The 26,243-nt window shown below is 39.8% G+C and overlaps 1 long non-coding RNA gene across 1 annotated transcript; it reads right to left on the bottom strand.

The window, feature by feature from the left end:
* On the bottom strand, window positions 1-24,042 carry LOC122551744. Its single transcript, XR_006312188.1, has 3 exons — window positions 23,849-24,042; window positions 186-308; window positions 1-72 (listed from the first exon to the last, which is right to left on the bottom strand). It is a non-coding gene; the product is annotated as an uncharacterized LOC122551744 (long non-coding RNA).
* Window positions 24,043-26,243: the final 2,201 nt, after the last annotated feature.

Below are 26,243 nucleotides of genomic sequence, written 5' to 3'. Positions count from 1 at the left end.
TGGCAACTTTATTTTTTTTCCCCCAGTTTCTTCTGATCAATGAAAATTGCTGGGATTATTGTGTACCATACTCTGAAAGCACAATTACGATGTTTAACATTATGTAATAGCACCAATAGAAATATCTAACACAAGCATGCTCAATGTAACGTAACTCAATGCACCCTGAGTAAATTATTACTAACCTCTAGATTTTATTTCATAGGAGATAATTGTCTGCTCTTGAAGGCCAGGGGGTGGAAATAAATCCTCTCCCATGAGAAGTGGTGCGAAATCCTCAGAAGCCACTTAGGAGAAGCCAACAGATTCTGCATCAACAGAACAGTAAAATAAAAAGACGCCAGTTAGAAGCAGCATAGTTTTTCTGATGGGTCTTGGATATGGTTTCAGTTCCAGAACAGTACTGTGAGGCAGAATTTTATCTCCTCTGGCTCATGAAGAGATAGTTGATGACAAGAAATGCAACAGGAATTAATTACAAGCCAGATGGATCTCAGTCCTTGTGAGAGCGCGTGGTGAGCTGTTTCTCTGCAACATGGTGCATCTTCCCAGCACAAGCTCCAGAAATCGCTCACAAAATTCCACTCACATAACAGGAGCTGGGAGAAGGCAATGGAAAAAAAAACTGTGGAAAAAAAACTGACAGCATATAAAAACAAATAGCAATGAAACTTAATCTTTTCATCCCTTCTTTACTGCTAAGCCAACAATGATTAGACAATGCAAGGGAAGAACATGCATTTTGAAAGAATGCAAGGATGAATGAGGGGAAGCAGAACTAATGGACAGGCTGGTAAATCTATCTCTTTGAGATAAAGGGATGAGAGTTGACATGGCAGCTATGTTACTAACTGGCTTTGCCAAGCTCCACACAGTACAGAACAAGTCTGCATACATAATGATCTTTCTTCATTTGAAAGGCTTTCTGATTAACCATTTCAAGACGCAAACCTCCTTGCACCTTTCTTGTTAGCCTTGGATGCTCAATATCACAAAATACACACTGACTTCAAATCAGCCAGATAAATAAAGCTGTCTTATTTCAATGAAAATTGAAGACATTTACTTGAACAATATTCCCAATTTTTCTCATTAATTTTCAGAGGTTTGTTGATGCTAACAATAGCAATGATTCACTAGAAAGTCCATTCTTGCCTACAAAAAGAAACTTCAAGTTTTCTTGGATTGCTTTTTGGAGGAAGTGACAAATGTTCAAACTTGATTGGTACAATATGAAACAAAAATCTGCGTCATGAATTATGCCTGTACATGTAAAATTTTCAGATTTATAACTTCAGGCATAAGCATCCCTCATTGACATTTTATTAAACAGCAAAGCTAAATAGTTCTCAGTAAACACTGCTAAGTTTGTATTTAATGTTGTGACTTGACTGAAAACTGTCATGAAGTTTTATTTTAAATTCTCCCACGGTGCCGATGGAACATTTGTCAGATTGAGATTCACAACTGACAGTCTTGCCACAAACCAACAGCTATATTTCCAAAGATTTAAGCTTGAAAATAATGTGACTTTAAAAACATACAGTAACCCCCTAACAAGGCTGACCAGCTTGAATGCAGGCCAGTTGGATCCAATCTGACTCGGACTGATTCACTTTCAATTGAAAATCTCCTGTTGATGTCTCACTGCCAATAGCACTGTCTTGGTGAGGTGTCTTATCTTGATTTTATTCTTTAGCTGCTTGGCAAATACTCGTGCGTAATCCCTCTGAGCCACTAGGTTGGCAGTCTCCAATTGGCTTCTGGGGTGTGTGGTAACACGTTTCAGAAACTTTATGGAAAACATAAACAAACCTTAAGACAAATGCTTGTGCCTCAGTCACTCACTGTTCAGCCTGTTGTGGTATTGCTTAGTTATGGATGGCTGGTTTGTGCTGCAAAAGCATGAGATCAATTCCCAAACCAGCTGAGGCCACCACCTTCTTGATCTTACCCCTCACCTGAGGGTACTTTCTGGAGGGTATTAAGTCAAATACAGTGGACATCCAAAGAGGCTTGTGGGTTCAGGTACAGAGATCTTTAAAATGCCTCAATAAGTGCAGAAACTCATCAAGAAAACTCATGGAACACTGGTCTTTATACCTAGAGGGTTGCAGTATCAGGACACAGAAGCAGCACATTGGCACTCTGTCTCCGCTACCTCACAGTTCCAGGTACCCAGGTTCAATTCCACCCTAGGGCAGCTGTCTGCGTGGGTTTCCTCTGGATGCTCCGGTTTCCTCCCACAGTCCAAAGATGTGCAGGTTAGGTGGATTTGCCATGATAAATTGCCCAAAGCGTCCAGGGATGTGTAGGTTAGGTGGATTCGGCATGGGAAATGAGACATTGCAGGCCCTTCATTAGCATAGGAGTGTGGGTCTGGGTGGTGTTGTCTTCAGATGGCCAGTGTGGGCTTGATAGGCTGACTGTTCTGCTTCCACACTGTAGGGATTCTGTGAAGCTATTCTGCAGCTATATCGAAGACTGTTTAGACACCACTTGGAGTACTGTGAGCAGATCTGTCCATCACACCTTAAGAATATATTGGCCTTGTAGGTCTACAAGGATGATTCCTGGACTTCAAAGTCATGAGGACAGATTATACAAATTATGCCTGTTTTCTTTAGAATTTAGAAGCTTAAGGAGTGATCAGATAAAGATAAGCTATTTCCTGGAGATTCTAGAACTAAGGGGCAAAGTCGAAGAATTAAGGCCATACCATTCAGGAGAGATATTAGCAAGCACATAAAAAGTGGTTGGTGCGTTGGAACTTTCTTCCACCACCAGCTGTTAATTTTAAATCTGAGATAGATAAATGTTTGTTACGGTATTAGTTAGGTTTGTCCAGAAATCAGCTATTACCTCATTGAATGGCCAACAGGCTTGAAGGCTGAATGGCCCACTCTTGTACCTATAATGTTAGGTGAGGTGACCCTTAGGTTAAATCAGTAGTGCCTCGTGCTAATGAGAGAACAGCCCTATTGTTGTTTGGGACTATAGTGACTTTACCAATGTTACTGATCTATATTGACAGCAACAGAGGCTTGATTTTGTGGTGCGATCTGAAAAAGGTTCTCTCTTCTGAATGACTTGTGGATGTTACATCTGGCGAGTGCGTCTATGTGCGTGTCTGTGCGTGTCTGTCGATGTTTCCGTACGTGTATGTGTGTGTGTGTCGACGTGTCCGTGTGTGTGCGTGCCTGTCTGTCTGTCCATGTCTCGGTGTGTGGATTGGAGGGATGCTGCAGGGTGTAAAGTTTAATCGTACTCTGAGTCACTCTCCCAAGTTATAACCATTGACACTGCTTGAAACTGTAAGTGAAGGTAAGGCAGTCCAGGATATAATTGGCCCCCACACACTTTAGCCATCTTACATTAATTGTATGATCCCAGCTGATGGGTATCATTGGACAAGTCAGATCTCATAATGAGACCTGGTTGGAGAGATTTATTTCAGTGTCCTTAGTTAATATGATGGCTAGTCACTAAAATATATTCACACAAGGTTGCAGAGTTTCTTTAACAACAGTTCATCGTACAAAAAAAATGAAACTTTTAAAAAAAAACAGATGTCAGCTAGTGAGATCAAACCACACCACAAAACAAAGTTTTAACTCATATTCTGACGTTATCCATTACTGGGACACAAGTACAGAGAAATTACTCACTTATCTCAAATCTTGAGGGTTCAACTTGACTGATTCCTGACAGTTTCTTTGCTGTGGACTACAGAGACAAGACAATTTAATAGTCCTTTCACAAGCCTGCCAAGATCAATGTTTCACCAATTGGGGGAATTAAATTCTCTCAGTGCCTATAATCTACACATTTCTAACCAAACTCTCCTGGTATGGAGGTTCTACAAACTAAAACCATTGGAACAGATGCAACAGAGACAGAGAAACTCGAAGGATTGAATAGAGTGTTCATAGGAAGCTGGGTGAGAGAGAGTGCATAATCAAGGTAACTATGAGAGTCGGTATGTTTGTAGTGGATATTGAAGGCCAGCCTATCCCAGAAATGGAAATAGAGATGTTGAGAAAAGAAAGGGAGGAGTCAGAGATGCACCAGATAAAGAAGAAATTGGAAGCGAAATTAATCATTTTTTCCAGTTCCAGATAAAAAAAGAGAAGCAGCACCAATGATGTAATTGATTTATCAGAGACAGAGTTGTAGGGTGGGGGCCAGAGTTGGACTAGAACAAGGAAATTGACAGTTTTTTTGTTTTTTTTCTCCAGCCCCTTTCCACTTACATCTGCGATTCTTCTGATGCGTATGTCAGTTTCAGAATTTCCAGTTCCTGGGCTCCTGCTACTCTGGCTTTGGTAAATGATTCCAGTTTCCTTTTTGGCTTTACTGAATCAATTCCATCGCCTGCAGCTTTATGAAACAATGCCCAGTTAAATTGCACACTTATTCACTTGAAGAGATTAATTCTGATTTTTAAAAGTTTTCCTAAATGATTCCTTCTCCTTGTGGCTTAAATAAATACTTTCCACCATCAGCCTCGTTTGAATGTCGGATTTCCCAATATATTTGCAGCCTTGAGAAAATCTCCTCAAATGTCTTCTTCCTTGAAGCTTATGTTTCTAATCTGCCCTTTTATTGCTTTACTTCTGGCCTTGTGATGTCCCCAGGTCTGAAACGTCAGTTGAAATTGCTTTATAGAGCCCTTGATTTCCTTGTTGCTATCCACTTTACCTGAACTGGGACAACTGTCCTTAGTTCTCACTTTCTCAGTCTGCACCATTTTTAAAAAGTTTCTCCTTGCCACGAGCTACTTTTAAATTTATTCATGTGACCTCGGTTGTCTGATCACTTTCTTGTATTGAACAAGAAGCAAATTTATTACGGATAGTTCTCTTTTAACGCACATTTACTAAGTGGAATTTGTCTGTAACGCAATTTGTGAATTGCCAACTAAAGTGAACTCACATTCGCTGTTAGGCAATTCTCATCCCTGGCATTAGATTATAGAATCAGAGAGTCATAAAGCATGGAAACAGACCCTTCAATCCAACTACTCTACGCCGACGATATTTCCAAAGCAAACACGCCCTATTTGACTAATTTCCTTCCAAACCTTTTCTATTCATGTACTTTACCAAATGTCTTTTAAATGTTATAACTGTTTCTGCTTCCACCACTTCCGCTGGCAGTACATTCCACACTTGGACCACTCTCTGTACAAAGAAGTTGCCCCTCATGTCCTTTTTAAATATTTCTCCTCACCTGAAATAAACACTCCCTATTTTGATCTGACCAATCATTCAGAAAAGACTTTGGTCATTCACTTTGTCTATTCACCTTTTGATTTTGTAAAGCTCCATAAGGTCAGCCCTCAATCTTCTTTGCTCCAACGCGAAAAGTCCCCATCTATCCAGCCTTTCCTTTGAATTCAAACCTAACAGACCTGGCAACATTATGGTAAATCTCTTCTGAATCCCTCTCCAGCCCAACAATATCCTTCCTATAACCGAGTGACCAGAACTAGACATAGTATTCCAATAGAAGCCTCACCAACATAATGTCCTGACTCCTATACTCAAAAGACTGAGCAATGAAGGCAAGCGTGGCAGATGCCTTCTTAACCACCCTGACTATCTATGACTTAAGTTTCAAAGAATTATGTCCCTGAACCTCTACGTCTGTCTGTTCTATAACACTAACCAAGGCCCTATCATAAGTCCTGCCCTTGTTTGTTTTACCAAAATGCAAAACCAACACCTTGCATTTATCAAAATTAAACTTCTTTTACCACCCCTCAACCTTTTGACCAAATTGATTAAGATCTTTGTAATCCTAGATAACCTTCTTCGCTGTCGACTATACTTCCAATTCTGGTGTCACCTGCAAGCTTACTAACCATTCCTCCTACATTCTCATCCAAAGTATTTATTTAAATGACAAACAACAGTGGACCCAATATTGATACCTGCAAGACACTGCTGGTCACAGGCCTCCAGTCTGAAATCTTCCTTCCCACTTATCTGCTAAAAACATCCTGAAGCAAGCTCCACCACCTCTGTCTCCTACCACAAAGCCAATTTTATAATCAATTGGCAACCTCACTTTGAATCCCATGCGATGTAACTTTTTGAAGTTTTTGTGAAGATCTGTAGCTCGGGAGCTGGTTGGATTCGTTGTTGGTCTGATCACAAGCTGGTAGGTTTGTTTGCAGACATTTCGTCCTCTTTCTAGGTGACATCATCAGTGCTGTGTTGCCTCCTGTGAAATACTACTGTTCTGCTGTGAATTGATGTGGTTCTGTTTGAGCTATTTCCGGTTGGTACTGGTTCTGGCTTTTCCATTGCAGTGGTTTGTATATCAGGTCAAGGTCAATATATTTGTTGATGGAGTCTGAGGATGAGTACCAGGCTTCCAGGAATTCCCTTGCTGTTCTTTGTTTGGCCTGTTAGAGTATCGTTGTGTTGTCCCAGTCAAACTCATGGTTCTTGTTGTCTGTGCGTATGTGTCCCGGGGAGAGTTGGTCATGTTGCTTGGTTTTTAGTTGGTGTTCATAGTTGCTGGCCACAAGCTGACTGCCTGTTTGTCCTACATTGTGCTTAGTGCAGTCGCTGCATGGGATTTTGTAAATTACATTCGTTCTGCGCAGAATGGGTATTGGGTCCTTTATTCTGGTGAGCTGCTGTCGGAGTGTGGTTGCCAGTTTGTGCACTGTCAAGATCTTTAGTGGGGTTGGAGCAGTCTAGTTGTCAGTTCCGAAACGGTTTTAAATGTGTGGGAGAGTAGCCAGTGTGCTGGGGCGTGTCCTGTCTTCTTGGTGTTCCTTGTCCACCAGGCATCTGCACACGAAGCTTTGCGGATATCCATTTTTAGCAAAGACTTTGTATAGATGTTCTTCTTCTTCTCTTCGCAGTTGCAGGGTATTGCAGTGCATGGCGGACTGGACTGCACGTCGGCATCATGTGATCAGTCAGCTCGTGTGCTTTCTTGTGAAGCTCCTTGCAAAAGTTATTGTGAAATGTTTGTGCTAGTGGACTTGGAAAAGCATCTTGAAAATGTATGTACAGCCTGAGGACAAGAAGCTGGGAAGACCCTGTTAATTTAGAAACTTAAAGAGTTGAGGTAAGAGTGAAATTTCACTGGAATTGACTAAAAGGATAGTGTTGAGGAACAGTTGGCTCTGTTTCTTGTATTAAGAGCTTTTCTCATTCTTTTTGTTTAAAAAAATAAGGTTAGATGTTAAAGAATATCTGCAGATTCATGTAAATCTGTTTCAGGTCTAAGTGCAATGGTAACCAACTGCAAAACAAAAAATACCAGTACAGGGGCTTGGACATGCTCAGTCAGCTGCTCAGGGTTGTCAAAGCCAGGAAACTCTGCATATAATGGATGAGGGATAGAAAGGTGGGTGGTACACTATTACTTTTGGTGCATGTGTGGAGATGTCCTGAGGGGGTGAGAAGGCTGTACAGAAGAGATTCGGGGTTAGTCAGGTTCAGATGTTAGCGAGGATGAGTGAGTGGGGAAAATGTTGCAGGAAATGATGGGTACAGTAACAGAGATAGGGTGAGAGTGAGGTGTCAACGAGAAGATGGTGGCACTTTCACTCGCAGAGTGGAGAAGGTTATTGATCTTCCTCCTACATTCTGTACATTCCTTCAGCTGGTTGAGACTGCAACCCTGGGTAATAATCATGGTCCAGGTTCATAAGTTCATAACATATGAGCAGAATTACGTCATTCAGCCCATCAAGTCTGCTCCGCATTCAATCATGGCTGATACGCTCCTAACCCTCATTTCACTGCCTTCTCTCCATATCCCTTCAACCCATTACCAATTAAAAAACCTATCTAACTCCTCCTTAAATTTACTCACTGTCCCATCATCCACTGCACTTCAGGGTGACGAATTCCACAGATTCACAACCCTTTGGAAGATGTAGTTTCTCTTCAACTCTTTTAAATTTACTACTCCATAACCTACAAGAGGAATCATCTGTTTCACATCTACTTTATCCACACCTTTTATCATCTTGAATACCTCAATTTCATATCCCCTCATTCTTCTAAATTCCAGACAGTATAGGCCTAAACTGTTCAATCTCTCCTCAAACAACAAACCCCTCATCTCTGGGATCAATCTAGTGAACCTCTTCTGAACTGCCTCCAATGCCACTACAGCTTTCCTCAAATAAGGGGACCAAAACTGTGTACAATACTCCAGGTGCAATCTCACCAATACCTTGTATAGTTGCAACAATACTTCCTTATCTTTATATTCTATTCTTTTAGCTATAAAAGCCAACATTCCATTCGCTTTCTTTCTTAGCTGCTGTACCTGCATGCTAGCTTTCTGTGTCTCATGAACGAGTACACCTAAGTACATTTTACTTTGTAAAATAAGGTGATAGACATCCCCAAGCATCACGATGTGAAACCCTTTGAAAAATGTGATAAAGCTGACAACAGCAAAAGAGATTAAATTTAGTTCTTGATCTACCAAGGCAGGTTTCATTCTGGGATTGGATTAATGCAGTGTTACCATTGAATGGGATCAGAAGACTGGCTGGAATGTAGTGCAGGCAGCAGGTATGGATGCCAATTGAGAGTAATCATTTGAAGATTCTGATGAATTGCACTATACAGTACCATACAACAGGTCAGTTACAACAGGTCAAAATTTACTTAAACTGCACTATCGTTTGTGTTAAACCAACTACTAATCTTCTTGTGCCAATTTTTACTGGTATCTTTGGTGGTTCGCCCTAACCCACAGGCCCCATTATTCCTATTGCATAATTTTCTGGAACATGGCGTTTTCTATAACATGGGAAAGCAACAACGGCGTTAAAGGAGAACCAACTGTACCTGTTAGCAACTGGTTATAGGCTACATCAATATGATAGGACATTGTTACTGAGCTCAAACTGTTCTACTCACAAGTACACATGATACTATCATAGTGGATAATGCACTCTGTGACACTACCACCAATCACTTCCCACTCCATTGAAAGTGATGTGTAAGATAGCAGTACATGAAATACAAATGTGACAGAAAACAACAAACCCTGATACAAGACAGAGAGTTAACATTTCCCCAGGAAACATAAGTTGCTAACATAGATCAGGCAGTTAATGCCACTCTGCTGCATGGAGACATCTGTTATGAGTTGATTTATAAAATAAAGATAGCTATAGCATTTGCAGCAGTACAACTTTGCTCCACAAGTAATAGTTACAATTCTTGACCAGCACAATCAGAGCAAACTGTTCCTAAAACTCTTTCCTGCAATTCAGGACAAATTCTCAGTACACAACAGAAACTCTTTAATATTTGCAGATGGCAGACGTGACAAAAATTGGTTTGCAAAATTCAAAGAGCTTTGCCAGTGCAGAGCTTAACTGAGGTGCATTTTGATTATTGGCAAAGGGCAATTACTATTTCATAATTTAAGAACAATGAGTAAAAGCCAAACATACAGGTACTGCACTATTTAATATGACTAATTCAGCAGACAATTTTCGCTGAAATGCAGTAATTTCACAAGAAGACGCAACTTCTGTCTAATGACTCCTTGCTGAGGAATTATGAAACTAATTTGCCAATGATAAGTCTGATTATTTTGTTTCAGCTGCTTTAATTAAGAATGAAACCACAAGCCTGACAAGCCACATGAAACAGATATCAAGCAGTCACTTTTGCATAATAAGCACTGAATGGTACCAAACTTGGTTAACTTTTCATTTAATTGCTGCACACCACATAAACAACTACTATTAAAACGTAAATGTCACAGCACAAAAATAAGAACAGAACCATTTTTTTCAGAAAATACTCAAACAAGTTCCTTCAAACAATGAATTAAGGCGTATGAACTATCAACTCTCACATGCCAACTGTGACGATACTATGGCTTTAAGACATATATTTTATCATTTTTTTGTGAAGAAACCTTATAACAGAGGTGGAAAGCAGTCTAATTCAAAGCCCATAACGGCTGTTGAAGCCTGGGATTTTTTAAAAAGTTGGAACAGTCGATGCAGCCCAAATGGATTGGGTCACGCTCCCATAGAACCAGGATTTGTAGCTTTTGCTTTTCAGTGGCAGTTGTTGCTGGGGTCTTGAAGCTGGATTTGGAAGCTGCAGTTCATCTGTCCCTGCTACTGTCTCTCAGGATTTCTCTAAGTTTTTTTTCATTCTGAACTGGAGAATTGCATGTACGACAAAATCTATTTTACTGAATTTGCCTTCACCAAGGGTGTGTTTATGGAACATATTGGAACAGTTACTGTTTAGAAGTTAAATAATCTATTATTCTGTTAAGTGTTCCAGTAGAATTAAGTTTATCCAATTTCTTCTTTGTTATATTTTAACTATAGGGTATGAATAAATTGTATTTGCTTCAAATCTGGTAGTTTGACTAATCAAATTACATCCAGAACTCAACATATGGCACTTGCCTTTAAAATAAGAAAAAGTTAGGGTCCAGGCTGTGTACTTAATATAATTTGAGGGGGTTTGGTCTGGTCCATACCACAACTTAGAAAATACTAACCAGTTAAGCAACAACTGCACTAAGTTACTAAAGCCTCTCTGGAAGATGATCTTAATTCACTTTTTCTCACTAACAAATAAAGCTTCTCTCTTTTTTAATTTCAACATTGCTTTTCATACATATGCAATATGAGTGTATGGGTATTGAGTGTACGTACTAGAACCGTTCATGTGCTGATCATTTGCTAACAATTCGATGCCCAGGTTCTCCAGTCAGCAGTATTATCATATCAGTCACCACCAATTGTAATTAAAGTATATCCTTCCCCTTTTCTGCTATTGCAGCCAAGGCTTCCTATTGGAGAGCAGGGAAAGAGGCATTGTCAGAGTCATGAACAGGATTGTTGTGGAGGAATGGCAAAACACTAATCACTTCCAAGGTTACCCTCTTACTCAGGTCCGTGTGTTTGTCAAGAGGAAGGAGGCAGGAGCAGGAATGATGAAATGAGCCAAACTAAGGCAGGCTGATTGAAGAGCCCATTGCAATGTCTTAAAAAGAATTTGCTTTAGAAGATTTCAGTCCGTCATCTGTCATATTATACTCCCCTCAACCCGCAACCACCCAACCTCCTCTCCACCCCCCACCCCCTCACATGCCATGCTGACACCCTCATGTCCTCTATGCCAACTTATGGTCCTCTAGCCTCTAAACATATTCAATGCCAATTCAAGCCAACTCATGCCCTCAACACATCCTCCATGGCTTTTCTTACCCCTATATCAACACAATGCCAATTCAAGTATCCTGATAGCCCTTAGACCATCCATGTCTTTAAATAGGTATGAACTGAGTATACTGCCTGGCCAGGCCTCAGTTGGTGATGTATATTTTGTTCCACAAATCTGGACAAGTTTCTGTACAACAGCAGATGCTTTATTATCGGACAGCCGGTGAGAGATTCTCAATGTCCCCAAAAGTAGTCGTGTGTCTACTTGTGGTGACACTTCTCCACGAATCTTGGCTTTACACACAAAGACAATAATATTTTTAATAGGGAATAAACAAAAAAAGTTTATCAGCTACATGGTTGATTATCATTACACAGTTTAAAGTAAAAAATTATGAATTTACAAAACCTGATGAATGTCAATGTCCTGTGATAATGTGTGAATGGATTACAGGAACTGATTCTAATATTTTTCATGATTATATGTTGATGGGAAGAGATTAAGGCAGATGGGTTTTGCCTGCTCTAAATGTAGGATTCACATTTCTATGCTAATATGGAGGGGAAGAAAGATAATAGGAGCAGGAAGCAGTTTAACAGGGTTGTGGCCAAGGCTGTTGGTCTTGTCTGGGAAGGTCAAATACCTCTGTCTGAAGCTACAGGGGAATTCACATGTGCGGCTCCACTAGGCTCCTCTTCTGGGATACAGTCAGTCGCCCCCCTACTCAGATATTCTGTCAATATTGTAAGAGGATAGGCTTCCAATTGATGCTGCAGTGAGTCTTATTGGCAGTGGAACGTTTAACCCTCGAGTCCCTTGAAGGAGAAGTAAAACATGGAACTGATCCCTTGTGGCTTTCTAATTTCCTCACAGTAGCCACGTGGAGATGCATAAAATACACCTTGAAACATGTTGTACAACTCCTATTACACAGACTTAACAACAACATTCCATCTGAGGGACACGGCCACTCAAATTTGCTGTATACCGATTGACATGTCAATGCATTGGCCTCCACTCAAAGAAACTAGAGGAAACATTGATTAATTGTGAAAAAATAACTTTGTGAAGGCATTCTCATCCAAGCTTTTAAATCTCCTGATTTGGTTAATTTCAAACAAAAGCTTCTATTCATACCCCTAATTCTCTAACAGATTATTTAAGTGATCAATCAACTATGAGCTCATAACAACTTCCTGAGATGATTGTAGCTCTTGAAACTCAGCAAAGCATTAATAATAAATATCTCTTTGGGTAATGCCCATCAGTGGACTGTTTTACTCATTACTAATTGGTATGGCCAGTTTGTTTCAAACAATGTAAAAAGAGTGGGCAGGGTAATTTCTAAAACATCGTGATTAAATAGACCTTAATTGCTCTTCGAGAGTGCTTCAGTCTAATCCAGACATGGGTGACTCCTACACTGCCAGTTAAGACCATGCAGCAACCAAAATTGGGTTTGTTTGAAATCAGCACCAAGTTCAAATGCCCCACTGTGTTTGAGTGTGTGAACCATGTCTGCACTTTTACATCCAAAATATCTTCCCAGTTCCATGGACATCTGGACTCAAGGCTCATTCTTCAACCTTAGTCAGTTCAAGCAGACAAATCTAATAAATCTAATTTTCACAGCCTTGGGTCCCAAGCTTAAAGCTGAATATGATTCATTGTTATTGATTGCAAATGTTGACTCTGTCAAGATTAAAAAGTGTACTACTATAGGTTTGCAATCCATTGAAGAAAAAAGGACATCATGACCAGACACAAAGATATCAAAAACGGTACCTAAACATCAATTAATGTCAAAACTTCCATTTATTTAAAAGAGTGAGTGGTAAAACAAAGATTAAGTGATTAACACAGAATAGATTAAAAGGACAATAGCAAAATGGCAGAATTATTAAATGAATAATTTGCGCCTCTGTTCACAGCAGAGGAATAAAAAGGGAACCCAAAAATAAGCCTAGGGGAGGGATTTGGTGGTTTTAATATATGTTTTTCAAAAAAAAAAGGGGTATAGAAAATAATGAGATTTAATAAAACCAAATCTCCAGAAACTGACTCCACTCCAGGCTATTAACAGTAATAAATGAAGGAATCGCAAAAAAATTGCAGATTTAGATTTAAACTACGTGTAAGTTGATTATCTTGTACTTTTGGTTGTATTCACATGTCTTTGTGCTTAGAAATGGGGTTTACCTTTCTCTTACTATCATTTCCCAGCTCCTCTGCTCAAAAAGATGAGGAAACAGCGAATGGAGATGAAGGAACTTTTAGAACAGATGAAGCGGGTTTTGAGAAGATTTGTAGCTCAAGTTGAGGTTCCGGATGTAGGTTTGCTCACGGAGCTGGAAGATTCATTTTCAGATGTTTCTTCAGATGAGCCTCCAGACAAAGCACTGATGATGATTCCTGCTTTCTAGTGACTTGGACCCCATTTACTACCCCCTGACAAAAAGAACAGAAAATGACATCACTATAGGAAATGACATAATGACAGGAAATGGCATTACCAACCAAAGAAACCCAAACATAAATAGAAAGCAGAAATCATCAGCAGTGCTTCGTCCAGAGGCTCACTGAAGATGTCACCTAGTATGGTGATGAAATGTCTAAAAATGAATCTTCCAGCTCAGCGAGCAAACCTACATCCAGAATGGGTGAACTGAGAGATACAGGATAATAAAGCATCACAGGATAATAAATCATCAAGCAAGACAGTCAAATAGGACAAAGAGAGAGGGAGAGAGAGAGAGAAAAAACAAGAAATAATGATTACATTGTCTTCTGGCAAGTTAGGGAAATTTTACTCCTCTAGCCGCACTGAAGTACCGAATGTGCTTAAATTAATAAGTTAGAAAATCTGTGACTGTAGGTTATACTTTATTAATAAGACAAAGCAATCATAAGAAGAAAGTTGAGCATTTCATCCTGGATTGTGATATGTTGCTACATTTGATGAACAAATTACTAATCTCTTATAATTGTTTGTAAATATGCTGATGTACCTGAGTTGAAGTCTTAAAAAGAGCAATCAATTTTGCAGCTAAGCTCCAGATTCCATACTACAGAAATAACTCCACAGAGGCCAGTATCCCATCATCAAGTCATCCTTTATTTACATGTGCATTGTACTTGACACTGGTCTGGCTTCTTCAGAGCCAGCTGTGTGTGAACAGATATAAACATGAGGAGCAGAGGTTCTCTCAGCCAGGGCTCCCTGACTGGGGTTTGAACCTGGTTCAATCAGGGAATTCATATTCCATGAGGTCCATGTGACTGATCTCGTTACAATCACAACAACTACTTTTGACCAATTCATAGCAAGCCCATAAAATGTATTTAAAAACAGTTTACCCTCTCTCTGGATATTAAAGTACTGTTCCCATAACTCTGCTGAAATCATGTTAGAGCTGAGGTACAAAAAGCACAAACGTGGCTCAGGGTGCCATTCTCTATATTTTCTTCCTTTTTCCTTGCCCGAATAAATTCCCAATCATTTCCTCCATACCTCCAAGTGAACTATACACAAATTGCAGAATTAATGACTGTAAGATCATAGCCTCAAATTGCTCCTTCACATTCCACTGACACCCTACAGTTTAACCCTTCCCTGACTTTTGTCAATAATTGGTGGGCAGCCTTCCAGTCCTTTTTGAATGCTGGAAGGCGGATCAGCCACTGAACTAAATTAAGCCTGACCATGTTAATGATTTGAATATCTCACTAGATTTTTCGACTGGGCATTCTATGAAAATTGGTCTCCATTGTTTCTACATGAAAAATTACAATGCGCAAAATAGATAATGGAACCTGGCTCATCTTGTAAAAGGCAGTTGAGTTCTGCGTCACTGGCTGGAAGACACCTCAGCTGTAATTTCAATTGAATTGCTGTGTTAATCCCATTAAACATGCAGTGCAAAAGTTGTGAGATCTTCACATGGAAGCTTCAATGCGAGAACTCACTGGTTGATGCTTGAAAGTAGTGCTTTTGAAAAAAACAGCATGGTCTTTGCACATCAGTCCTGCTGGATATAAATTCAGCCAATCCTTCAAGCTCCTCCTCATAAACCTTAAGCTTACAGATCAAAATTTCAAAATGACAATGATCCTATGGAGTTGCTTGCCCAAATAAAACATTTGCCCATCTACACAGGCCTGGCTACTCCAGTCCTTAATGCAAAAGATATTTAAGCGATTCTTGAACAAGTTAACGTGTTTTCTTCCTAATCAATCTGTTCTCCCGGGTAAATTTGCACCATACTCCAACTTATATGGTTGCACCATTTGAGAAGATAGCCAAGCAACCTCTAAAGTGGGAACCATACAAGACAATGAGTATATCTCAGTATATGACTGGTCCAATAACTGAGCTTTTTGATTTCCTGGTCACAAACTTTGTTGACAAATCATTGTTATTGTCTAAGTTAATGATGGATTATTAGAAATCACAAAAGCTATTGGAAGATCTTACAATCATATAAAAATAGGTGACATATCATGACTGCATATTTTCCCATTCTTATCTAATTACTTCCTTCCTAAGTAACAGTAAGTTTAGCATTTAAAGAAAAAAGTAAATGAATTCAATTTGTTCCATACGTGGATATTGCTTTAAATTTTAAAATTTAATGCGTTTTACTTTTTAATATGGTCAATAACGTAAATGCATATTACACGAGCTAGTACAACTACCTTAAGTAAAGCCCCACAATACATTAAAACAATAAATGCATTCATTCAAGAGGGTACAGCATCAACACTGAATGAGCATCGAGCTACTAGAAATTCCAATGAGAAGAGAGCCAGTTTGATTTAGTGGGTATTAGAAATTTCATACACAAATCATGGATTTATGCAAAGTGACACTCTCCATGAAGGATATTGGCCACATAAGAAGCACAAGGATCTACAGCACATTTCACACAGACAGAAAGCACCAAGATGCTTTAGAACAGGGGGTAGAAAGATTTAGTTCTGCTGCAGAGATTAAAGAGCCTTATAAGACTTTTGATACAAGTAATTTATTATAAATGAAACATTGCATTCATAAAACTTTTGATTTATTAATTTTTTATTTACAACTTGCAATAATATCCATTACAACCATGGCTACACTTCAAAAGATACTTAATTGGCTGCAAAATGCTTTGGGAAGCTGTGAAAGGCTATATTCCTTCTTTCTTGACAGAAATCACTTTATTAAACTTATTTTGCATTCTCAAATGACAGCCCTGATTTTAGTCCAACTCAGCTAAAAGGAATGGACTACTTTCGGGCTAAACATTAATATAGGATTTCTGACGTCCCACTCTATTGATTCAAATGAAGAATTAAAAGGACAAACTTACACCTCAAACCAGATGGCTTGGATAAGAATCAAAGTGATATATCTTTAAAAAGTAGAACAGCTCACAAGCACATTAAAATAATATCTGGTCATTGGATTATGAGCATTTAGTTATGATATGAGAGGTTGAAAGAATGATAAAGTTTCTCTGATAGCATAAAAGTTCACTGACTATAATTCAAATATATTGTCTTTATTCTGAAGTCCAGCTGGTGCAGGACAAAGGAACTTAAATATTAAATGCAATGAAAGTGATTTAGGACAGGGAGCAGGCTAGGCTTAGTGAAAAGGGTTCAGAATCATTAACACAGAGGCAACGGGTTAGATTTTTGTGGATTCAGATAATTCCAGCAATCTTTAAAAATGTCATGCAGATAAAAGTTTTAGTAGTGGAAGAGAAAAGGGATGAAACGTGAAACCATAAGTTTGCAACAAAAATGTGCTTAGCAATTTGAAATGAGTGCTGAGTTTAAACAGATCAAATTTCCACTTCCAAGAATATTCACACTGTGGGGGTTACAAATTTATGGTGGACACATCAAAGCATTTAAATCCCCAGCCATTTAAAATTTTAAAAAGTTAGGTTGCAGCTGCCAATTTGAGTTAAAAAAAGTTCAAGTCCATTAATTGACAGGTATCAGTTATAGCTTTGGAAAAACCATTAGTATCACTTGCTAGAGTTTCAATAGACTCCACTGTTGACAAATCCCAGAAGTTGTTATTACAGCTGGCCATTGTAAATGATTGGCTGAGCTTCAAAAAGTCTAAAAGCATGTACTGTAGCAGGGGTGATAAGTTCACATTTTGAATGCCTGTTTTAAGAGGCTATTCGAGGATGTGCTTACTGAGGAAAAACTTCCTTGTTTTCCGAATAGATTGGCTACTTTAAGGCATTTAATATCTTTAAACAGGGTTCATGAATGTGATTTGGTTTTCTGTATCACCTTTTCAGCAAAGTAATATCTGTTATTAGTTAAATGTGAATTTTCTTTCAACTCCACATGGCTTCTGACGTCTGTTTATGGTGAACAGCACACTGCAGAAATCACCTGCCATTGTATCTGTTTTCATAATGCCACCAGAGGTGGTGAGGCAACTTGATCTCATACTTGCCTTCTGAGAGGAAACATTGGAATGACAGGGTCCTTTATATTGAGGCAGGTCTGTGCTACCTATTGCAGAATCCGATGCAGCATAAACAGACGAAGAAAAGGGGAATAAAGGAATATGAAAAGAAAATGGGCAAAAGGGAGTAGGATCACTGCTCATAAGAAGAATACGCATAGATACTGATTGTCTGGTTTGGCAGAACCAATCTCACTGTTGCAATTTGTTGACCGTAGTCCACGGACTGTAAGGAGGGGTTTCCATATGCACAGTAGGATAGACCTGTACTCATTGGAGTTTAGAAAAATGAGAAGCTTATCAAAACATATACAAGTTCTTAGGGCACATGAAAGGTTAAAATGGGGAAAAGTCGCTTTCCCTTGTCAGAGATCTAGGACTAGAGGCCTAATCTCAGAATAATGAGTTGCCCATTTAATATAGAGATGAAGAGGAATTTATTCGGAGGGTAGTGAATCTGTTGAGTTCTTTACTACAGCAGAAGCTGAGGCTGGAATATTACGTGTATTCAAGGCTGAGATAAACAGTAAATGAATCAAGGGTTATGAGGAAAAGGTAGGAAAGTTCAGTTGAGGACTAGCAGATCAACCATGAACTCATTGAATCATGGGCTGAATGACCTACATCTGTTCAGATGCCTTATGAACTGCAATCCACTACTATGAACTATAAGCATACTGATAGAACATTTAAAGTCGTTCAAAATACACGTGTTGTTGCACTTCTAAATAAATATTATCTTTGCTCGAGTAATTGACAACATGCGCAGATAAATCCTAAGAATGGTTTCCCATTTATATGCCAAGCCAAAGCAACAGAAAACCCAGTTGTATTTGTTCTGAAACTTACATTTAGTTGGTTGTTCATACAAAAGATCAGATCCTAAGAAAAGCGGCCTCGGTTTGAAATCATGTCACTGGGGAATTTGAAAGCTACCAAAGCCTCGAGGGCTTCCATGATCAGCAATCTGGCTCCTTCTGTTACATTAGCTCTTCAAGTAGAAGTAATTAGCTACTGACGATGGGACTATTCACCTCTTGTGTATCAGGAGAGCAAACCCCATTTAATTTCCACTACTGCTGTGCAATGGTTCAGTATAAATTTGCATATTATATGCCATCATTTCATAAAACAAAGCCAGTTGTTTGATTTATATGGGATCAGTCTTCCTCACGGGTTGCTGAGTTTAATATTTATCACTCCAGTGCAAGGTGCTCCATAAATTGAAAATAAATGAGTCAAGAGTTTCTGTGCAGTAAAGGCACAGGGTTATTTGCTTAACTTTAAATAAAAGGAAATTGCCGATTTCTTCAGCTGAAAGTGTTTAAATTGCAGTATTCCATACTGTACCTTTACTGTAATCTTTAACAGTAGAAGGCTTATTATGGTAACTTAAATTCTCATGCTCATTTGAGTGCAACAAGATGTCTCAGTGCAATTTGAACAGGCAAAGAGAAGGGCACTGTACATGGAACAGGAAGGACAAGAAAAGGTAATGGAAAAGTTGGTTGGGAGAGGTGAAAATAGGTTAAGGGTGTTTTTTTTTGAAGGCTTGTCTGAATGCAGCGTGAGACTAAACAGCAGAGGGGTTTTGGGCAGGGTGGGGTGGTTCAGTTGAAAGATTAGTCTGCACAGAGAAAACAGGAGCAGGAGACACCCATTGGACAATGAACTGCCATCAACAAAATAACAAACAACTTACAATTTCTATAAATTCTGTGTCTTACAATTGTGTCCTCCACAACCACCTGATGAAGGAGCAGGGCTCCAGGAGCTAGTGCTTCCAAATAAACCTGTTGCACGATAACCTGGTGTTGTGTGATTTTTAAACTTTGTACACCCAGTCCAACACCGGCATTTCCAAATCATAACTTACATTTATATAGCTCTTTTAATGTGGTAAAGCATCACTTTGCTGCATGGCATTCGGATAGATGTTGACACAAACCAAAGAGGAGTCATAAGGATGAGTGACTAAAAATTTGCTCAGAAGGCAGGGACCAGGGAAAGTTTTAAAAGGAGGAGACAGGAGAAAGTGAAACAAATCCATTAACCTCCCAAGTGCTGAATTTCAAACAAAGCAGAAGGCAGAATAAGCTGTGAACATTCAATTCTCAAGGCCATAAACCAGTGCTACAGAACAGTTTGACTCTGAAGACTCTGCAGCGTAAGAAAAAAACAGTAGATTTTTTTTTAAAAAAAAGAGCTGAATATATAACATGACCCCTCAAGGCTTCTCACAAAGCAAAGCAATTTAAACTTGGCTCAGCATTAACCCTTTCCTAGATAGCCAGCTCAACACTGACTGTTCACTGTGCTGCCGCCCAGTGTGAAATGTATCGTTCCTGATAAGTGTTTCATACACCTTGCCCCTGCCCCCCTAGCCCCAAAGTGCGATTAGCCAGGGTTCTGATTAAGACACAATGCTAATGTATGCAGCAGCTGTCAAGCAGGGCTCTTTTGCAGGCACAAAAAGAACGCCCCCCTCCCCCCCAACGCCTTTCCTTTCAGATGTTTTCTACTCTGATCCTGATTATACATCACAAACTTTAAAAAAGTCAAGTGCCCAACAAAGGTACTAGATCTGCGAAGGTAATGGCTCGTAAAAAGGTGCTGTGGTCAGCACGTATCACTGACCTCTACACCTCAACAGCTGAACATTCGCTTAATCGCACCCAGTGGAATGCTCACACATTTATAATGCTATGATTTATAAAGTGGGTTTGAATAAACCCCTCCAGAAATGCTCACTTCAGAGAGTATCACCATTGTGTGTTCATTTGCTGGGTTAATGACATTATGGGACATCCCAACATTTAAAACAAAACTTATAAAACACAAAGCCAAGGATCATGTGAAAATCTCATCAGGTGTTTCTAAATATCAGGTATAATCAGATTGAACATGGAACAATACAGCGCAGAACAGGCCCTTCGGCCCTCAATGTTGCGCTGATCTGTGAAGCCAATCTGAAGCCCATCTAACCTACACAATTTCATTTTCGTCCAAATGACTATCCAATGACCATTTAAATGCCCTTAAAGTTGGCAAATCTACTACTGCTGCAGGCAGTGCGTTTGACTACCCCTGCTACTCTGAGTAAAGAAACTACCTCTGACGTCTGTCCTATATCTGTCACCCCTCAATTTAAAGCTATGCCCCCTTGTGCTAGCCATCACCATCTGAGAAAAAGGGCTCTCACTTGTCCACCCTATCTAACCCTCTGATTATCTTATATGTCTCAATATCTACAGCTTTTCTGAATATATAAAGAATTAGGTATCTTTAAAATAAGATCAGAAATGATTTTCAACTAAACTTTCCAAAAAGTTAATACATTAATAGGATGTACTAAACAGGACAATATCCCGACTTAGTCATTTTGAATGTGTTTGGCACGCTTGCCTTCATTGGTCAGAATAGGAGTTGGGACGTCATGTCGTGGCTGTACAGGATGTTTGTGAGGCCACTTTTACAATACTGCATGCAATTTTTGTCACCCTTCTATAGAAAGACTGTTGTTACACCTGAAAGGGTACAGAAAAGATTTACAAGGATGTTGCCTGGACTGGAAGTTTTGAGTTCTAGGGAGGGGCTGAATAGACTGGGGCTATTTTAGATTAGATTACTTACAGCATGGAAACAGGACCTTCGGCCCAACGAGTGCACACCGACCTGCCAAAGCGCAATCCACCCAGACCCATTCCCTTACATTTACCCCTGCCCCGAACACTACGGGCAATTTAACATGGCCAATTCACCTAACCTGCACTTTTTTTTTGGACTGTGGGAGGAAACTGAAGTACCTGGAGGAAACCCACACAGACACGGGGAGAATGTGCAAACTCCACACAGTCAGTCCCTGGAGGCTGAAGGAGTGACTTATGAAGGTTTATAAAATCATGAGGGGCATGGATAGGGTGAATAGCCATGGTCTTTTGGAGGAATCCAAATCTCTTCAGCATTGGTTTAAGGTGAGAGGAGAAATATATGAAAGGGACCAAAGGGGCAACATCTTCGTGCAGACGATGGTGCATGTATGGAATGAGCTATCAGAGGAAGTGGTGGAGGCTGGTATAATTACAACATTTAAAAGGCATCTGGGTGGGTATATGAATAGGAAGGGTTGAGACAGATATGGGCCAAATGCTAGCAAATGAAACTAGATCAGATTGGGATGTCTGGTCGGTGTAGATAGGTTGGACAGAGGGGTCTGTTTCTGTACTGTATGAATTCTATGAACTTAAATATTGTTTTGTGACAGAAAGACCTGTATCTGAGATATGCCACATGGTTGTTCAGCATCTGAGGCAGACTGAAGCAAGTTTGTTTATTTCAACAGGTCCTTTTGCTGATTGCCAACAGAGGTATCACCTTAGTTTCTCCACTCTTGGCTCAGTGAACAAAGAAGTGACCAAGTACACCCATTGAGTATTGACTATAGTGTACAATCAATAAGCAGACTGGATTAAATACCATAGGTGAAAGTGAGGACTGCAGATGGTGGAGAATAGAGTCGAGAGTGTGGTGCTGGAAAAGCATAGCAGGTCAGGCAGCATCTGAGGAGCAGGAATCCTGATGAAGGGCTTTTACGCGAAACATCGATTGTCCTGCTTCTCAGATGCTGACTGACCTGCTGTGCTTTTCCAGCACCACACTCTTAACTCTAAATAGAGATCCATGCTCAATGAAAAGTTTAACTCTGTTTCACTCCCCAATGGTGCCATCTGACATGATGATAGTTTCGAACAATTTCTATTGCTAATACAAATCTCTCAGCATTATACCTCTGGATTTATTTGAACCAGTTAAATGCAAATGATCAACAAACTATCAATTTCAACCTGATATCCTTCATTTTGAACCTGTAATAGGTTGCAGTGTGTTACTGTCATCAGACTATACATTCTTCGTGTAAACCTGCATGGTTAAATTGGCACAGGCTGTTTTCTCTAGAAAGGGAGAGGAGAGACATGACCTAATAACGGTTTGAAGGTTATAAAAGGATTTTTTAGGATTAACATAGAGATGCTTTCATGTGCAAGGGAGGCCACAAACAAAATCACAAAAAAAAGTCTGATTAAATGAATAAAGATGGGAAAAGGCTCATACAAACCCTTAAGCAACAGGATTCATCTGTTGGACCAAATAGCCTGGTTGCATGTTGGATATACAGGCAAGTCAATTCCAGACAGGTCTACAGCATTAGTCAGGGTATTTCTTATGGCTCTATACCACTGCATTGGGCTTCTCAGAATTTGAGAAGGGCTTGTACATTTACAGACAGACAGTTACCCACTCGTTGGATAAGGAGCCCCACAAAAAGCCACAATGCTTCAGGCAGCATGCTAGCCATCAAAATGTTAAGTATGCTTCACAGGCTAGCAACTATATCATTTGTATTTCTTTGCCATAAACACCGATTCAACATCTTGAAAGAGAATATTAACAAACAACACTCATTTTTAAAGCTGATCTTAAACCCTGATCAAGAACAGCAGAACTCAAAGGCACTGCAGTGGAATATGACAGGAAGCTGGACCAAGATAATTTACACCAGAAGATATATTCTGCACCTGCACACATAACCCACTGGCATTACAGAATTTGTCTCAAAAATAAGCATGACAGACAATGCCTTTGAGTAATCTACAAAAGCACCAACTGTGCATTTTGCTCTATGCAGCAGTTCTATACTTGGGTCGCACGCCATTGCTTCCAGTGTGAGAAGAACCACAAGAACGTCCGATTCACAAATACTTATGATCCCTGTGCCATGCTCACCCCTTCACTCTTAATATCCAATCAACCAATGATCAAATAACTTACTCCATGAAACAAATAAACAGGTCTTGCAATATCATTGTAGTGGCTGAGCAATTAAGGCAAAACTGTATAATTACTATAAGGATCAGTGAATATATAATGGCATAATGATTCTTTCCATCGATTCACCCAATATTTGACTCACCCAAGCACCGAAAACTGTAGAGGATCTCAAGCAAAAACACAACCTTATTCAAAAGTTCTGTTAATTTTAAAGACCTTAAATGACTGAAAACCTAATAAAATGGTTCAAAGAGACAGGGTCTTGCCACAAACTCAATAACGAACAGGAAAGTTATCTGGTTTCAGCAATCAGCACCAGCAGAAACTAAACAGATTTTATTCCATTACTTACCCCCCAAACAAAATGACCTGGCGTTTAATTGATGCAGTAAGGTTGTCTTATTCCATCGATTGAGGATCCCATAACCATGATTGCTGCTTTTACTCGTATACAGCTTGGCTGACTTCAGTGGGAAGTGTTGTCTGTGGTTTTCTCTTCAACTGCTGCTTTGAAGTGGCGTATAGCCTGCATCCAGTCTGTGTGCATTTTTGTCAGTTTCCAGCAACCAATCGACATTCTGAGGGGGGTGGCTAAGCACAAGGGCCTCCGCTCTGATTAGACTTCTGTCCTAATTGGCAACCAATCAGCTGTTAACTAGCACTCCCTGTCTGCCTCCTCACTCCCCCAGCTTCTGAGGCGCAAGTCAGCTTCAGGTTTTTAATTCTGAATGAGAGTTGTCTGCTTTCTCATGACAAATTAATCCTCAGAGGGCACTTCTAATTTTGCTAGCCTAATAATCACCTGTAGCTATGAAGTTGTAAACCTCTTCCCCACCCCTCCCCAAGTCCTCTCCAGCTACTGTGCTGCAAGATTTTTGTTCTTACTGGTTGTTTTTGTTTCCAGATGATTAACTCCTTTAAGCCCAAAGCAGACCATTCATTCCTCCTTCATTTACAGCCACACCCTCAAAATTAGAGGTGCTTCGACGTTCATTGCTGATGTCCTGTGGGTCACAGGACAGAAGAATATGATTTTGTTTATACAAATGAAAACTCTTATCTCAACATTGCAGGACGTGGGATAAGGGAGTAATTTTAAAAAGGGTGTCACTCTCCCACAAAGGTGTAAAATATAGATGACTTAAGAGGGAAAGAAAAGTCAAATTTCAAAAGTGACTGAATTAGATCAAAGGAGTTGCATTTTTTTTTCAACCCACTCTTTTGATGTGCCAGCACTGGGAGGCCAGCATCTCTTGGTTGATTTAAGGTCATAGGATATAAGAGCAAATTAGGCCATTTCACATACTGAGTCTGCTCCGCCATTTGATCATGGCTGATATGTTTCTTAACCCCATTTTCCTGCCTTTTCCCATAATCTTTGATCCCCTTATCAACCAAGAACCTATCTGTCTTAAATATGCTTAATGACTTGGCTTCCGCAGAGATGACAAGGTAATGGATGGTCTTGAACCACTACAGTGTGTGAAGTGATGGTCCTCTCCCAACACTGTTGTGGAGACACATCATGATTTTGAAACAATGGGAGTGACATAATGGCAATATCCTGCCAAAGTAAGATGAGGTAGGACCTGGAAGGGCAATTTGATGGTGACGGTATTTCTATCACATGTTGCCTTTGCCCGTCTAATCATGTAAACCTGCTTTGAGACAGTCAGCAACCAAGATAATGTATAATAGAAAGCGTAGACTGACAATATCTTCCATCTCTGCGACTTCTACTACTTAGAAGCGTAACAGCAGCCATATTATGCAAGGATCATCACCTCCTGACTTAGATATGTAACATAAGTGGGAAAACTGAGGATTGGGAAGCTTTTAAAGAGCAACAGAGGATTACTAAGAAGGAAATACGCAGAGGAAAAATGAGGTACGAAGGTAAACTGGCCAAGAATATTAAGGAGGGATAGTAAAAGCTTCTTTAAGTATGTGCAAGGCATAAAAATAGTTAGGACAAAAATTTGGCCCTTGAAGACAGAAACAGGGGAATATATTACTAGGAACAAAGAAATAGCAGAGGAATTAATGGGTACTTCAGATCTGTGTTCACTGGGGAAGACACAAACAATCCCCCTGAGGTAACAGTGGCTGAAGGACCTGAACTTAAGGGAATTTATATTTGCCAGGATTTGGTGTCGGAGAGACTGTTAGGTCTGAAGGTTGATAAGTCTCCAGGGCCTGATGGTCTGCATCCCAGGGTACTGAAGGAGGTGGCTCGGGAAATCGTGGATGCGTTGGTGATTATTTTCCAGAGTTCGATAGATTCAGGGTCGGTTCTTGAGGATTGGAGGGTGGCTAATGTTATACCACTTTTTAAGAAAGGTAGGCGAGAGAAAGCAGGAAATTATAGACCAGTTAGTCTGACCTCAGTGGTGCGAAAGATGCTGGAGTCTATTATAAAGGATGAAATTACGACACATCTGGATAGTAGTAACAGGATAGAACAGAGTCAGCATGGATTTATGAAGGAGAAATCATGCTTGACTAATCTTCTTGAATTTTTTGAGGATGTAACCATGAAGTTGGACGAGGGAAATCCAGTAGATGTAGTGTACCTGGACGTTCAAAAAGCTTTTGATAAAGTCCCACACAGGAAGTTAGTGAGTAAAACTAGGGCGCATCGTATTGGGAGCAAAGTACTAGATTGGATTGAAAATTGGTTGGCTAATAGGAAACAAAAGGTAGTGATAAACGGCTCCATTTCGGAATGGCAGGCAGTGACCAGCGGG

Source organism: Chiloscyllium plagiosum, chromosome 7, assembly GCF_004010195.1.
Source record: "Chiloscyllium plagiosum isolate BGI_BamShark_2017 chromosome 7, ASM401019v2, whole genome shotgun sequence".
Taxonomy (NCBI): domain Eukaryota; kingdom Metazoa; phylum Chordata; class Chondrichthyes; order Orectolobiformes; family Hemiscylliidae; genus Chiloscyllium; species Chiloscyllium plagiosum.
This window is presented reverse-complemented; position numbering and strand designations above follow the sequence as displayed.